At 28.3% G+C, this 17,704-nt stretch overlaps 1 protein-coding gene across 20 annotated transcripts in view; it reads right to left on the bottom strand.

Moving 5' to 3' along the window:
* Positions 1–9,587: 9,587 nt before the first annotated feature.
* Positions 9,588–17,704, bottom strand: part of LOC105430125 (CUGBP Elav-like family member 1-A) — a 460,379-nt gene continuing 452,262 nt past the window's right edge. For 16 of the 20 annotated variants that reach the window (XR_016139481.1, XM_089078040.1, XM_089078037.1 and 13 more), the window contains one exon: positions 9,588–15,979. The gene's annotated coding sequence lies outside the window, so the exon portion shown is untranslated. The remainder of the gene's footprint in view (positions 15,980–17,704) is intronic. The other 4 variants (XR_016139480.1, XM_089078042.1, XM_089078044.1 and 1 more) reach the window with 1 other exon arrangement.

Raw genomic sequence — 17,704 nt, 5'->3', positions numbered from 1 at the left:
CTCTCTGTTGGATTGGATTACTATGATTGAAAAAATAGTAATCTTTGAGGTCTGATCGCCACTGTCTAAATTGATCGGGCATTGTGTCTAGGACTATCCTAGACTAAGTACATTAGACCAACAGCCCAGTCGGGGCAGGGATTAACTGGAGGTCACGGTCCTCCGATCTATCCTGAGCCCACATTCTAGGCGTACGAGACCTTCGGGAAATCTCTATTGCGTCTATACTGCAAGCTGCCCAACGGAGGCTTAAAGTAGTCTGAGAGTAGGCATGTACTCTCGCCTTCCGGAGGAAACGTGCCCTTGCAGAGAAGGTTTGTCAGGTGTCCTGGCTTTACGAAGTCCAGTGCGCCGGGCTGGCGTTTGTTGTTTGGACCCGTGAGTCCTAGCGGCCTGGAAACCGCGTCGTGTTGGTGCCTATTGACGTTTGGACATGTGTCGTGAGGATTGAAATGAAAAGAGAGTCATAATTTATATTTATATGAAATAAGAATAATATAAATATACATATTATGTTTTTATTTATTACCCATCTTTCCTCTTCCCATATTTTGATACCAAGATTAAATATTTAAATCGGTGCATGAAAGAGATATATATGTAGTATATATATATATATATATATATATGTATGAAATTCAGAAATTTTTTAATAATAAATATTATAAACATAAGTAAATGTTCAGCAAACATTAACATAACAAATTATACAACAAGCGTGCCGATTTGATCCTAATCATGTTTAACCTATCCATCTATATAATAACTTGGCTTTACGTAAGTTAAAGCAAAATTTAATATGACGTGAGATTCAGTAAATGTTTTGTCTCGCGGAATATAAATTGATAATTATAAATTATGAATTTACTCTTATTTAAAATACATTATTTTGTATTGAAATCTTTGAAAGTTTATTTTTAATTTAATTCTAATTTAATACAAGTATTGTTAATATATTTTTTCATTTACATTATTTATTGAATTTATTATTACTCATACTATTATATTTGATGAATTGTATAGATACAATATCTAGTATTTAAAATTTATATCATAACAATTTACGTAATATTGCTGATTATGCGAGAAATTTATTATCTCGCTTGAATCTCACGTCATTCATTTTGAATCTTTTACATCGTTCTCACCTAATTCAAGCACTGAGAAAAAGATTTCTTTAGATTTAGCAATTCTATTTGTTTGACTTGAATTTATTTAATTTAACTTATTAACGTAATTTTATATTAAAATTCAGTTTGTTGAATTAAGAATTTTGTTGTTTCATTAGAATATACTACGTTGTTTAATAAAAAAAACATCATTATTTAAAGGAAATAAAATTTATTTTTAAACTAAATAATACTTTGTTTGGCTAGATTAAATATTGTTTCAATAGAAGGAAAGAGATTAATATTGTTAAAACATAAATAAAGAGTGTTATTATTTTTTAAACAATTTATTAAGTAAATATTTTATTTAAAAATAAAGCTACTTATTATTTGAAAAATTAAGCAGTCGTATTTGTAGAATTAATAATTGGTTTATTTGAACTTTCGAAAGATAAATTTCCTTGAATCTAATAAAATTTATTAAATCTAAAGAAATCATTCTCTCTGTGTGGTGAGATTTAAATAAACGATCGTACGCGAATAATATGAACGAATCATATGGGCCTTAGATTTTTTCTCATTGAACATATTTTTCTTTGAATATGTATATTAATTATGTAGATCAATATTTTTATTTTTATATTTTTATTATCGCAATATTTATTATTCAATTTTCTTAAATTCTTTTTATCATATGTAATCGAGTTTTTTTATTTTAAATCAAAGACTAATTACGCATGCTATGAAAACGCGGTATTAAATTAGCTTCCAAAATTTAATGTAAATTTTATAAGATTTTATTATAAATTTTATATTTTATTAATGTTGAATGGCCCTCGCGATCGACACAAAGAAAATTTACCGGCATAATTAGCCGGTAATTGAAGGAATGTATCTCCTTCCTTATCTCTGGCTGTATGTGGCCAGAAGTTCTGGCTATGTAGCCAAGTCGACGATGGAGCAACGTGGCCAGAAAAAAGATAAATTCGATCTGGCCTGAAGAATTACCCAAGGTTAGTTTTTATATATATATGTGTAAGTACTTAATAAGATTTTTATACGTGCGATTGCACGTAATTGTAGATTGCTCTCTGTGTCTGCACTATAAATAGTATGTACCATCTATAGATAGTACTGTAATATTATCTATAAATAGTACTATACACTATTTATAGTTCTTTTTAAATTCAGGTGGGTAAGAATTCGGGTGGGAAAGAATTAAAATAAATAAGAAAATATTATAGTTTAAAAATTAGAATTATTATATTTATTATTATTTTTTTATATAATTATATTTAAAAATTAATAAACGTTAATTAAAAATAATACGGGTAGGAAGGGACATAAAATTTTCGGGTAGATAGGGATACTAAAAAATTCCGGTAGGTAGGATAACAATTTAAGAATTTGTTTAATTTAATTATTTAAAAATTTGTAAATCTGTTCAAACTATTAATTGTAAAAAGACCAAAATATATTAAATAACATTCGATTGATATTTTAAACGCTCAATTTTCTTTTCTTAATTTAACTTCGTGACATATATATATATATATATATATATATATATATATATATATATAATCTGTTTATTATATTCTGTTCTATTGTATCTATTGTATTCTGTGTATTATATTCCATAAATTTATGGAATATATTATATGATAAATATTCTAGAAATCTATTCGTAACACATAAACATTTTGAAACTTAGGCTTACAAAAGCATTTTGCATATGACAGATCCTTGGAAGACTCAAACTGACTTTCTGTAGAAACTTATAGAAATAGATATAAAATTAAAAAAATAAGATTAAAAGGGTAAGCAAATTTATATGAAACAAGATTTATTTCGAAAATACGATTTATTAACCTGTCGAACCTAAAATTTGTGACGTGCGCGCTCACACGCATTTATACGCACACATCTCGCTGCCATACGTTCTCACATACGCGATATATAAAATCTAAAAGTTCTGTGTATACATACATACATACATACATTTTATATATATATATATATATATATATATATAAAACATGTATATATATATATATATGTATATGTATATGCATATGTATATGTATATCCTTAAACATTGTGACTCGCAGCTTGCCTGATAAACATTATGCTATCCTAGAAGTTGTGTTAATTACTATGTCGATGCGAATCGTTCGATCGTCACCGATATTGTTACAATGATTACACAGAATGCTGCAGGACAACATGATAATACATCGAAGACATCCAATCTTCACCTTACAATTCATCTTGCTCATATTCTATTATCCTAGCTCGTTCCTTGTAAAAAATGCATACCATTGATACCCCGCAATCTTGATCGTTAGTGGAAATCTTGTGAAGAAAGAAAAAGAAGATTACATTATTTAAAAGATCATATTTTACAAGCTTTATATTTTAAAAATAGATAACAATAATATAAAACGTTATTTATTTTCTTAATTTAAATAAATAAACAAAAAAGTTTAAATTTATTTAAAATATTCCAGCATTAATATTCACAATATTGTTTATATTGTTTATATTACTTTGCAATGAAAGAGTTGAAACACTTTTTTGACTATTAAATGATAGTCACGAGTAAATTCCATTTTCAATTATTATTATTATTTATTTTGAAAAGTAATTACTTCTTATATAGATATTTGTAGATTACAGGTTTATATTTTTATTTTAGATTTTTGTATATAATAAGCTATGTATTTCCTGAAAATTATACATGTGTTTTTTCCACGAACGATCAATCTTTCAATCGCATCAAGCGATGTTACTTCTATTAAAGTCCAACGGCAGATTTATGGATGTATAAAGTGCATACAGCTCAATCTGAGGAAGTAATAAAACTACATAAGATTAATAAATAATATTTTCATCGGTATTTTTCTGTAAACTTTCTTCTGAGTTCTCAAAAATCTCTGATTTAAATAAACACTTCATTTTGTATGTTTTACATTTTTAGGAAACGTACTTACTAAAATTCTTTTACAATTTTGTGAAGTGCTTCCGTAATGTTTCTACACTTTTATTCATTAAATTGATTGCCATAAATATCACGTTACGATTGCAATATTACGTTGTGATTATAAAGACTGAAAAGAATAAACGTGAGTCCGAAACATTGATAATTTACTTTTAAAAAAAGTATATTAAGTCAATACTCGAATGGAAGTTTATTGTTGTCTCTTTCCCGCGATGCGCTGATTGGTCCTCTTGTTGCGCTTTACTTTCGTGAGCGATTATTATCACGGAAATAGCGCATTTTGACAGTTTGTATATCTATCATACATGTTGTAAACTGTCATCGCGGATAAGAAGGTTACAAATTGTGTGAAAATATTTTATTTCGTATTTGAGATTAAGATACTTTTAGAAACTAACTTGACACTAAAATGACCAATTAAATATTAGAAGATATATATAATTATATAGGTAATTTTCTTCGTGTACATATACGTGCATAGATACAAATTAACAGAATTTATTTGAATCTTATATCTAATTGAAAAATATATAATACCAGAAAATAAATAGGGTGCGCGCAGTTTGTAGCGTTTAGTATAAAACACAATACACATGTTAAATTTGAATTATGCTAAGTCTTTTGCATTTAATAAATATATGCTAAACTTGCGTTTATTATTTAACTAAGGCCTGAACGTTTATGCGAGTTCTCTTGTCATGGAGCATCATTATGTGCAAATGTACCGAATTTCTCGAAAAATGTCGTTATTTCTTTAGCAAATATTCGTGCACAGTGCAGCATGGGGAAATGTCCGAGCAAATGTCCGAGTTCTATTATAATATAATTATAATATAATTGTCACGAATTTATATACACATATATATATATATATATATATATATATATATATATATATATATATATTGCAATCATAAATCGATCATTTTCTTACGAAAGTTAAACAGTGACAAAACCATAAATCTGACGTTGCCAGAGATACATTACATATGTGCGAATCTTTCATTATCACCCGTGTCAGCGAAATTAAGCTAATCTAGAAATTTATTTTCTAATCTTAATGATCTTGCAGTCAAAATAAGTATTTCGAGATAAAAAGAAAATCTGTACGCATGTGTAGATTTGTTTCCATTCGATCACAAACTACTCGTTCACTCAATACAACTTTCTTAATTAGGCTACATCGTTTAGGCGAATTTTTAGCGATAACTTAATTAATGTAATAATTAATTATCCAACATATTATCCAATAAAACCGTGTATCTAATCCGGCGATATAATAAAATTTTTTTGATAAATACATCCGTAATAAAGTCGAGTGAAATTAATTTGTTCTGGTTACAACAATAACAATTAAATTTGCTTTATTATTAAATTCTACGATAAGTAAACATAATTTATTTAGTTGATACATTTGTCTAAACTGTATAAACTCGAAAATGCGAGAAATCTTTTCAGTTGTTACAATTCTTCTAAAATAAAGATGTTTCTGTTTTGGTCAACATTTTAATTTTAACAGTAATTTTGGAAAAAGTAGCGATTACCTCACTAATTAATTAATTAAATTAATTTCCATGTATATTCCAATTAGGAACACATTCCAAATTTCAAATAAATTTATGATACGTCTTGAATATTGCATATATGTGTGTATGTGTGTGTGTGTGTATATTAAAATGTTTATATATACATAATATATATAATTTATTATATAGGCTTTGTTCGTATAGAAATAACCCCCATTATAAAAATTGAACATCGAAAGCGACACACATTTTTATTCTTAATTCCAGTTTACTATGAAATTTTTAATTCAGATTATTTACCGATTTAAGTGTAATTGTTAAGACACCTAAACCAGTCATAAATTTACTAAAAACGAATTATGGATGCAATTAATAATTGGCTTTTGATAATAAGTTTCGTCATCGTTATACATAATCTCTTCTCCGTCGATGAATGCAATTTATGAGATCCAAAAAATGATTTGAAGATATATCTCGGGATAAAAGAATATTACCGTATTAATTCGTAATTCCTCTTTCTACATATATATAATTTTATATATATATATATATATATATACATATATATAATTAATTGTTCATTCTTTTTATATGGAGATACCAAATATTTATATATAAACAATAGTCTGCGCATAGAATATACAAAGTGTATATTAGAGAGATGTATAAAGTTAATCAAGTTGTAAAAGAAAAAAATTTGTTGTAAATAGAAGAATATTCACGTAGAAAGAAATTAATTTAATATTATTAGTAGATTAATATCACAAAACGCATTTCTTTACAATATTTTTCTCTGCTTTTAACACTTTTAGAACACCGAGGATTTAATTCACATGGAATATTCAGTTTAAATTTCCATTTTATTATTAAATTAGATAATAACTATCATATTTATCGCTAAATGTGGCAGTTCAGTTTCAAGTTTTATTTGTCCGAGTCACATTTAATGTTATTACAGATTGAAAATTATATACATACGGTTGATTTAAATAAAAATATGAATACATCATAATTTGCGTGAATGACGCTTCAGATATTCTGTACGTAGACTATGCGTAGACTTCCAATATTCCCGTATGCTTCCATGAACTTATGGGAATAATCGCTGACGCGTGTACACAGTGGCGTAGTTCCGTTAAAGGCGGAAACGCACATCGTGGTTCGTTAAACGTTGCTATTTACATGTAGTTACATGGTCTCATTTCTACAAGTTAAACACGCAATATTTACATGATAAGAGTAACAAACTTTGCTGGCTCCAACCGATTAATATCTATTCAAAATTCTCTTGTTGAACAGGAAAGTTATGTCGGACGAGGATATAATTATTTAAGATATGTTTTATCGACAACATTCGTCGGAATTCTTTTTTTTTTTCCAGAAAATCTACACATAACAAATTTAATCGCTTAATTTTTCTCTGAATGTTTTACTTTGATCGAAAAAAATAAAAGTAAAATAATGACAACTTTATTTCTCACCTTTTAAATTATATTATATACTAAAAATAAATTGCTATTAATGTTTTATAAATCAATTTATAAATTGATTAAATTAGACCTATCTTTGAAAAGACGTTTTAATAATAGAAATTAACAAAAAAGATTATATTATCTATCACTATTTAAAGTTTTATTTTTTTTTTATTTTTTAGTACTTTCTCGCGCACAGTTTTGCATGTGTGTGAACGTGTGTAAATATATCCATCCTAATTATTTAGTAGCCAAACAAGGATATAAAATGATAAAGAAAAGATTGTAATTTTACAGTTTACTTTTTTGTAATTATAATTAATATTCACAAAGTACTGCACTATAGTAAATCTGACAAATTTATTCAAATTGGATCCGAGATCCTTTGAGAGAAATCGGCCTTCTTTGTGCCACTGTGAACACACGTCCACGGAAACCATGACGGAAACCAGATCATAACGATATAATAATTCATTCGAGATTTTGTTGTGTACAAAAAATAATCTTATAAACTAGGGACGATTTATAATCCACACATTAATTCGTCGATTGATTGTTGCAAGTGTGCGTGCAGCTTCTGTAGAACTCATATTCTAATGAGCGACGAAAGATCACTTGTGCATTACACATGTAATCGAAGGCTTGACACATAAAAGAGATTGTAAATACTAGGAAAAGAAAAGATGTACAATTAAAAATATTTTTTGTTTTGTTTATTTATAAAAAAATGATTTCACTCTCTTATTTGTACTTTATAATATTCTTATCAACAGCTGCAATTTTTGCAATGCTATTGATATGCCTTGGCACGTAATCTTCCATAACGAAAAATAATTTTCTGTAAATATAACGTTCATAAATTTGTTTCATGTCAAGTCCCCAATATACGAGTGTTGGATTTAGATTGTACTCCAACTTGAAATAATACTGTTTTCAATGTCTATATGAATGCGTTATAGGAACATAGAAATTACATATATATTAACTTAGCTAATCATACACAAATAACACTGATAACTAGATAAACTGAAAATAATAATCTTATATTTAATTTGAAGTTCGCAAAAAACAAAATAGTTTTATGAAGAAAGATATAATATCTATTTTCATTTGTCCATATCACATAATGTGATTTTACCGATATGAATTTATATACAAAACGTATATATAAAAGTGACAAGATTATGATAAGAAGAGATGTACATTTTTTTCTTCTAATTGAAATGTTTAGTAAATATTTCTTATATCATATTGCTAGATTAAAATCGAAATGATTTGTCTTAAAGAACCATTGGATCAATCATTTGAATAATTTTATTTCTCGTCTTCTATTCTGCATTAAATTGTGTTATTTATATTATGACATTTATATCATGACAAAAGAAGTGAAATTGCCATATTCGTATGAATAAAATAAAAATATTTTGATAAAAAATGGTGCAAAAGAAAGCAATTGTTTGTTATGAATTTAATCTACAATTTAAATAAAAATCAAATATATATATATATATATATATATATATATATATATAAAATAATTAAATAAAGACAATATTGAAAGAAATCAGAAAAGCAATAAATGATATTAAATTGAATAGTACAGCATATGGTGTTTATTTTAAAAGTAGTCTGCTTAAATAAAAATATTTGAATATTTTTTTTTCAAAGGAGAATATTGATTTTATTTGATGTTGAGCGAATAACGGAATTTATTTTTCAGACTTTCATATTTTCAAAAATAATGATTAATTGAAATTAACATGAGAAATTAATCATATCTCGCATCAAAATTACAGCCAACAGATTAACCAGCATTTAGTCAGCAAAAGAAAAATAATTATCTTGATTAAATTTATCTTTTTTAAATGCCATTTTTTAAAATAAAATATATATTATTTATTAAATGAGCAAATATGTGTAAAATATACAAAAAAACAATAAAAAAATCTGACAAGGTTGCATAAATTATGCTGCATAAAAGTTTAATTATTCGTATATGATACTTTTTCCATTTGTTGTCATAGATATAGTATCATTAGTATTTTGGGAGCACGCAATACACATACAGTTATGTACAATGTAAAAGAACACATTTGAAGCTCTATTAATCATTTACAATTAATTAACTCCTTAAATCAAATATTCTGATTTACAAAAATTTATTATTTGATATTATAATTAATAAATTATTGTTATGATATCCTATTAAAAAAATTATCTTAAATTATTTGTATAAATTTCTTAACAATTTATATTTTTTATTAGAAATAAATTAGTCATCCATACATAAAAAAATTTAATTCTTTGTGTTTTGAAAAAGAAATTCTGTCATTAAGGAGTTAAATCGAAATCATAGTGTAAATAAAAAAAGGTAATCGATACTATGCACAATTCTTTACGGATTTTTGTAATAGTCGAATATAGTGATCAAGGAGTCGGGATTGTGGAAATGTATGTGGTAGTAAAGCAAAGAAAAAAATTAAAACAACAAAATAAATATATGTATTGTTATTTCCAACATATGCCACATGCTGATTGCATCGTAGCTTAAGCGAAACAGAAAAGAAAGTATATAAGTATATTTAATGATATACGCCAACGATTCTGCGGTTTTGCCGCCAGCATTTAAGAATATTTATTTATTAAAAAAAAAAAAAAAGAAAAAACAAAGAAAAATAGAGAAAAATGAAAAAATTGAAAATAGAGGATTTAAGAACAAATGCGGAGCAGCAATTACACGCAACGGTAGAAGGCGAATACCATCGCGCACACAATACTCATGTCATACATCTGTACAAGTAGAGATGTATACACAGAGATGTATATACACACGAACGAAAACATACACTTAATGCCCAAACATAAATGCGTGTCTGTATGTGCCACGTATATGCAAAAAAAATGCCAATGCATATTTAAGATATATAACCGCAGCAGTAAATTTCGATACTCTATTCGCATACACGATGTTCTTCGATCGTCGACGATTAAATCGATCTAATCAAAAGAGTAGGATTAATCGCGTTTTTCGGAGTATTTTCCAATAATTTTCAGACGTTTCAATGATTTTCAGATGATCCACTTGGAAATAAAAACTTCTCTCTCATATATATTTTGACACAGTTACTGATAAAATAGTCAATTATTTGAGAATATATATGTATATTTAAATGTGAATTATAAAATTCGTAAAAATATAGCTTTTAAAAATTTGTATTTTAACGAATTACCCGTGTGTATAAGTACTCCTTGCTATTGTTTAAGTACTGAATATCGCATTTACAATATTTTAAGCGACAGCATTTAATATGTTGAGTACCGAATGCAAATATTTAAAATACTGATTAAATTTCTGTATATTGGTACGTATATTTTAATATAAACATTTTATTCTCAAATTCTCAATTTTGCTTAGTTACATTTTAACTAAATTAATTATTAGCTTTGATGAATTCAGTTATATTATTTTTTTTCATTTATGATATTAAAATGATTTTTAGCAACATTCTTTGCATAATAACTGACACTCAACATATTAAAATAAGAATAAATTTGCATTTGGCTATACGCGATTCATCATTTTGATAACTCTGATAGTGGCGCATTCTCATTTTTTAATGTAAAAAAACATACATTTTGAATATACGAAGGAAGAAACGCGATGGACACAAACTAAAAAAGAAAAAGAAGAAACAAGTTTGATTCAGCATGTGAGAAAACAAAAATAAAGAAGCACGACAGATTGTTAATGACGCAAATAAACGCAAATATACTCCACAATATAACAGTAATTTTACGAGGTAATAGCTCAAACATTTAAAAACAAATTATAATCTATCTAATAAATTTAGATTACAATTGCGAAGAAGATGGATGTACTATTGAAATATTGGTCAAATAAGATCACAGATTCGATTCGATTAGTTTGTATGCAAAAATGAAGGAAAATATTATATACAGCACGAAATTAGTTAAGTATCGTTTAGAATAACTTTTATAAGATAAATTATGTACATATCCATATTCTCTAGTTAAATAACAGAGAGAATGAAGATTAGTTTTATAATGCAGAGATATTTGTCTATTCATTTTCTTTAAGATATTCTGATATTTATATTTTACAAAAAACACGATTAGTATTTCATAAGAATTTACACACTAAAATTTACAAGTAACTGTAATTATTTTGATGAACGTTGAGAAAAACATTTCGAATGTTGCACATTATTATCGTCAATTAGTTTGTATCCAACCTTGGAATAATTAATACGTAAATAAACGCGAAAGTTAATCGTTCATTCTAAGTACATTGTCACGTTCACCATCATCATTATAATTTCGTTTTTGGGAAAACCGTTTCAATAAGTGATTCTTATTTGACCGTTTAATGATCGCATATGTATGCAGTTCATTTTTACAAAAGCATATAGTTATTCTTTATAAGTAAAAATAAAGTTTTGTAAAAATGAACTGAAAGTACTTGATTAATTCTGATTTCGATCCAAACTGATAGTTCGCTATTGCAGCACTAAATTGGCGAGCGATCAATATTAGTAACAGTAACAAGTAATAATCGCGATTGCCACATTGCTCGCAAAAGTACTAAAAGTAATAATACATATAAAAATAATAGAAATAATAGTCATAATAAATGTTAATATATCGCCGCCATTGAAGTACTAATATAATATAAACATATAATACTAATAATGAAATAATAATTATAATAAGAATAGAATAATACTAGAATAATAATTATAATAATAATAATTCTTACAATGATAGTAATCAAATTAGAACAACAAATATAATTAAGTAAAGAGAAATCAATTATATCAATAATAATAGCCATAATAAATGTAGTACTAATAACAGTATCAACATATGTGCTGGAGAACAATAATGAAAATGATACGAACATAGAAGCAAGTTTTCAACCATTATTTATGACTAGGCTCTATTTGTATATACGCACAAGACTAATGTGTACGCGTGCTCATTTTCTTTCTATTGTTAGTTAATCGATTTATTCGATGTAAATCAGTGTTAATTATCCACGCATAGTTTAAGAATTGAATACTAAACTATTTTATAAAAGATTTATAATTTATATATAATTATATATAATTTTGAGATAATTATGTACATTTATGTACATTCGATGATCATTTACATATACACCGAAAAAATCTTTGAGACTTGCTTCTGTCAAATGATCTTTCAGTAATTTAGACTTTAATTCATAATCAACAAAAATTTTTGTAAAATTTAAACTTATAACGTTTTCATGTTGTGTTAAAAGAGATATATAATATTCTGTTTTTTTAAATATACACGATTCAATCAATAATAAATACTTTTTTGTAACACTTATGTTTACATTACATGAGGAAATGATACAAAAACATTTTATATTTAAATAATTCTTATTCATGCGTAGACATTTAACAACTAGCCAAACATTGACCAACAGTCTTGGATTAGTAATTAGCGTTGCGTAAATACATCAATTAATTAAAGACACATCTTTGGTAATTCGTACAAAACATGTTCTCTACCATTCAAAGACAATCGGAGATGCCGAAAAAACTTGTCTATTCGTTTACATTTTCTATAGAATGATGTCGGTGCCCTGTTTATTTGGTTTGCTACACGCGTGTTAATATTGCTGACAAAACAAGACCACGTACACTTAATCATAAATAACAATTAATAATAAAGAAAATTTATTTTGTTTGTTTTTTCCAAAAATAATTATTTTATTTAAATTTAAAATATAAATAATATAAATAATAAATGACTTTTGTTACTTTAATTCCCAAGTCAAACTAATTGTTCCTTAAAATATCCTAAAAAACATATAAAAAAAGCAATATACATTTAAAAAAATAACAGCAATGATTAGTGTTATTTAATAATTGAGTGTACGCAAACTTGCTTTGCTCAATGTAGATAAGATTTTGCGAGAAAAGAAATAAATCGAAAGATATTTTGTCGAAATTGAAAGTATAAATGATATTCATGAAAACTGACAATACCAGAAAAAAAATAGCATAGAGATTTTTTTAGGAATATCGAAAGGAAGTTGTGTAAGATTTTTTCATTTGGATAATATAATAAACAAATTTTGGGAAGAAATAGTTTATCCTAAATTTAACGATTTTGACGATTGCGTGCGACAAAGTGAAAATATATTAAGATAAAAATATTTTCAATATTCAATATTTAATTTATAAAAAATAAAAATATTTAAGAGAAATAAAAAAATAAAGACTTCAAAAATTGAAAGATGAAGATAATTAAATATTTTTTTCTAAAATAAATAAATGTTTAATATTTTATCACCTTGGTATCTCTGTATATTAATTATTATTGGAAATTTAAAAAATAATTTTTTTAATATATTATTCAAAACTCACAATAAAAGCTTTGAAGACATTAGAGTACAATAAATTTTAATTTATATAGGTTTTTATCATAATATAAGCTTGAAACAAAGAATAATAATTTTGTAGTATAAATTATGTATGAAAACATTTCGTATTAATTTAGATGTTACAGAATATGAAGTTTTCTTATGTAACAAACCTCAATTACAATGAATTTTAAGATGTCTCACATTTTCATGTTGAATTAACATTGACGAAGGCATTTCTATATCCAGACTAGAGCACTTAGAATGACTTTTTAATTACTAACCCTGTATACATATTCTTGCACGATTTTGTTTAGTTGTATTCAAATAAAATCATTGCACAGTTTTGTCATGCAATCAATTTTCACGATTGTTCATCTAACTATTCATGATTGTTTTATCGCATGATTTTGGAAACATTCACACGGCACTTGGAATTTTATCATGTATATTGTAAATGTTTTACATTAAAAGCAAGATATCTAAATATTTATTTTGTTTCAAGTAATTACTCGCACTAATTATAACGTAAAAATACATTTGCTTTCTCTCAATAAATTTTAATAGAAATTGCGATCAATAATTATTTCTGAAATAATACAAAAATAAATAGATAGTAAAGAGAAAATATTATGTGGATATTTTTGTGGATATTACATCATGTTCATTAATCTAATTATCAAAAACTAACAAATTCATGATTAACAAAAAAATTAAAATGTCTTCCTGTTTATTTCCAAGAAATAGATTCATATTCGGTGTCACGAATGAATTATTCCAAAGTATCTTGCGTATTAAGTGCCAGTTTGCTTGAATCTCTTCTTTTTGACTGCGAAATTATTTCGCAAATATTGTCGCAATCTTTTTTCTTTGCACTCTACAGATTGCATTGACAAGACTTTCAGTTACAAGAGAAAAAAGAGTGCACAGATTTTTGTTGAATTAGTCCAAATAACTTGTTCGATCGGTTATATATCCAGTTTTAAAAACCTAAGATCGCATGAAGTGCAATTCATGAATCCGACGAAGAAGACGATGCAGCAAGTGTGCGATCGAGAAAACTTGTCCGATATTAAAATTCATTAAAAGTTTGTCGTATCTCATGTACTTGTCTTTATTCGCGAAGCATCTCTGATAACAATGTAGAATCGGATGCGCAAATGTGTGACGCCTGATGTGTTACTCCTGAGCGATCAGGCCCAGTTTTATTTTGAGACCACGGTCTCCCGTACTATATAATCTTATCACAAAGTCATTACTACAAAATGTCTCTTATATTCATTTCTTCGCTATCTATCGGTTTTTTGTATATTTCTTTGTATCCGTTTCGTTTTTGGTATATTTGCACGATTGTAAACCTAAGAAATCGCACGCGCGTCGGTCCCGCACGATTATACGTCCTTTCGCGTATTTTTTTTTTTTTCCAGCCTCCATCTCTCGTGCTTCTTCGTACACATACATTTATCTAGTCTATACGCCCAATTTGCCGCGGCGCATACACACGTGTGTGTGTGTGTGTATGCATATTTTTATATATAAACAGGCGCTGCGAGGCGTTGATAGCGATCCCGATAGTAGAGCCGATAAAAATAGTTCTCAGTCGATAATTCGATTTATGAACATGTATATAACTATGTATATGTATAGTTATGTATATAGAAGAAATTTCTCTCGCACAGTACGTTCCTCGCTTGTCCTTCCGTTCTCTTTCACCGTGAAACGTAGAGCGTCACCTACCATTATTAGTTAATCACGAGAATCATCGCGCTCTCAACCACCACGCACATACCATACACACGTACACATATATGTGTATGCACATATATATGCATAATATATTTATATCTGTATATATACACAAGAGGGAGGTTGAACAAACAATTAAAATAGCGCGTTTAGTTTCGTTCGAGGAACCCAGGTTGGTCGTCGGTGCGTGCATCGTCCTCCATTCTGTCCCTTCCCTGGCCTTTCGTCCCTCTCTTCATCATCGTGTGCTTTTCTGCATTTTCTCGATCGCGAGCTCTTTGTTCGCCCAGCATCGTGTTCGAATTCTCTCCTGCATGTCCGACATGTTATATGCGTAGGCTGCGATCAAGAAGACGAGGCGCAACCATTCGAGAATCGGCGAGGCAATCCTTTCGACGCGATCGCCAAGTACGAATGATGTTGTGACTTCGTGTACAGGCGCGCGAAAGTTTGAGGGGATGAGATGAAGAGATAAAGAAGAGATCGACAAGGTGGAGGATCTTACGGCAGAAGTGAGAGCGCGTGGGCGATGTTGTTCTTTGTACAGGCACCGACAGACACAGATAGACTGATCGAGAGACCGACCGGGGAATCGTGATTGATCAATCGATCGGTTGAGCGAACGATCGATACCGATTTGACTGACTGAGACTGACATGGCACGGCGACTCCGATCGAGAGTACACGGTCACAACGTCACAGGCCACCTGCTGGCACACAAACAAACACACGGACAGGTTAGTCACCACAACACACCAGATATGTAGGTTTATTCCTGGGCAAACGTGCACGATGATGATTTTTCCGAGATCCCGCAAGATCCTCGCTATGCCTGATTATTTCTGCAGACAATTTTCAATTTATCCGATTATTATCTGCCATAAAATAAACATGGCACGACAGGTCATGATCAGTACAGCACAAATTTTGCAGCTGTATCGCAACAATATTGTTGCAATATTATAATATTGTAACAACGTTGCTACAATATAGCTGAAAGATCTGTGCTCTATAATTTTTAAATAGAAAACTTTATGAAACAAATAAGTATGTTTTTAAAAGATAAATTACAATTTCGTTATTCTTTATACAATTCTCTTTATGACAATTAAAAGAGAGACGAAATTATTTTAATATGATTTTATTAAATTATAATATTTCAATAAGGGAATATTTCGAAAGTTGCAAGTCTGATAAGAGAATTGTATATACAAAGTGTAGAATTACGTTCAAAATATGTTAAGTCGAAAGAAACGTTTGTGGGATCTTTAAACCAATGACACCGTGCATCGTGTACGCAGATACCTTGCCGAATCGTCCTTTTTAAACACAAGCAACGAGAATCCACTTTATTTAGCTTGACAAACAGTCACAAGGAAAGAGAAACAAAGTATTCGACAGCGCATTTGTGAAAACTCGTTGCTAATGCAACGCAGTCGGTGAAATTCGCCAATAGTTTCTAGATTCAGATTAATAATTTTAGAAATAATAATTATAGCAGTTGTTCAGATTACATATAGTATCCTTTGATGGCAGTTTCATGATCAAAAACCATTTGTTATCGACTATAATAACTGTATCAAAACTGACAACAAAATAAGACAATGATAGGTTTTTTAACAATTTTTTAAATGTTTTAAATTAAAATAATTTCTTATTTTGAAGGAAACATTTGGCTTATTCACCGTTTGCGACGATCGGTTGCATATCCTTCCCCCCCTCCCTCCCCCCAAAAAATCACATGGCAATGTTAGTATTACTAACTAATAAAGCATCGTAGCGTGATTAACCATAAAAAACTTAGTGATATTATTATCACGTGAGAACGTATTGAATTTTGTGCGTCTCGAACACTAAACAGAAGGAGATACACCCGGCATAGCTGCTGACATAATTACAATGAGTGAAAATAGATTCTTGTGTTCATCCGTTCGTATCTGTCGATTGAATTACCAGCTCAAACTACTGGTTATTAGCAGAGAGAACTAAATAGAAAAAATTGAAAGATAGGAAGAGATAAACTACAAAATTACAAAAAATACAGAAAGAAAAAAAAAGAAAAAAAAAAAGAAACAGAAAGAAAAGTAAAATCGTCAAATGGTTACGAGATATGACTCGAACGCTGTGTGAAAATTCAAAGCGGACTAATCTTACTCTCCCTAGGGGAAAAAGCTACGTTGTTAGTGAACTTCATGTACGTAATTTCACTTTGTGCAACAGTAAGTTAGCACAGTAAGCTTTACTGGCAGCCTTTGCAACGAAATGTAGTTTGATTGCATCATCCGCTGCGAGAACGTGCCGCCAGGCTTGCATTTTCGAGATTCGAAGAGACGAATATACTTTCGACACCGTGCGATTACAGGCGGATATTACGGGTGAATATCTGAAAGACCCGTATTACACTCCCGCGCATTTAGTGATAAACGTATTCGATT

The sequence above is a fragment of the Pogonomyrmex barbatus genome, unplaced genomic scaffold, assembly GCF_055798465.1.
Source record: "Pogonomyrmex barbatus isolate J1 unplaced genomic scaffold, ASM5579846v1 scaffold21, whole genome shotgun sequence".
Lineage (NCBI taxonomy): Eukaryota > Metazoa > Arthropoda > Insecta > Hymenoptera > Formicidae > Pogonomyrmex > Pogonomyrmex barbatus.
This window is presented reverse-complemented; position numbering and strand designations above follow the sequence as displayed.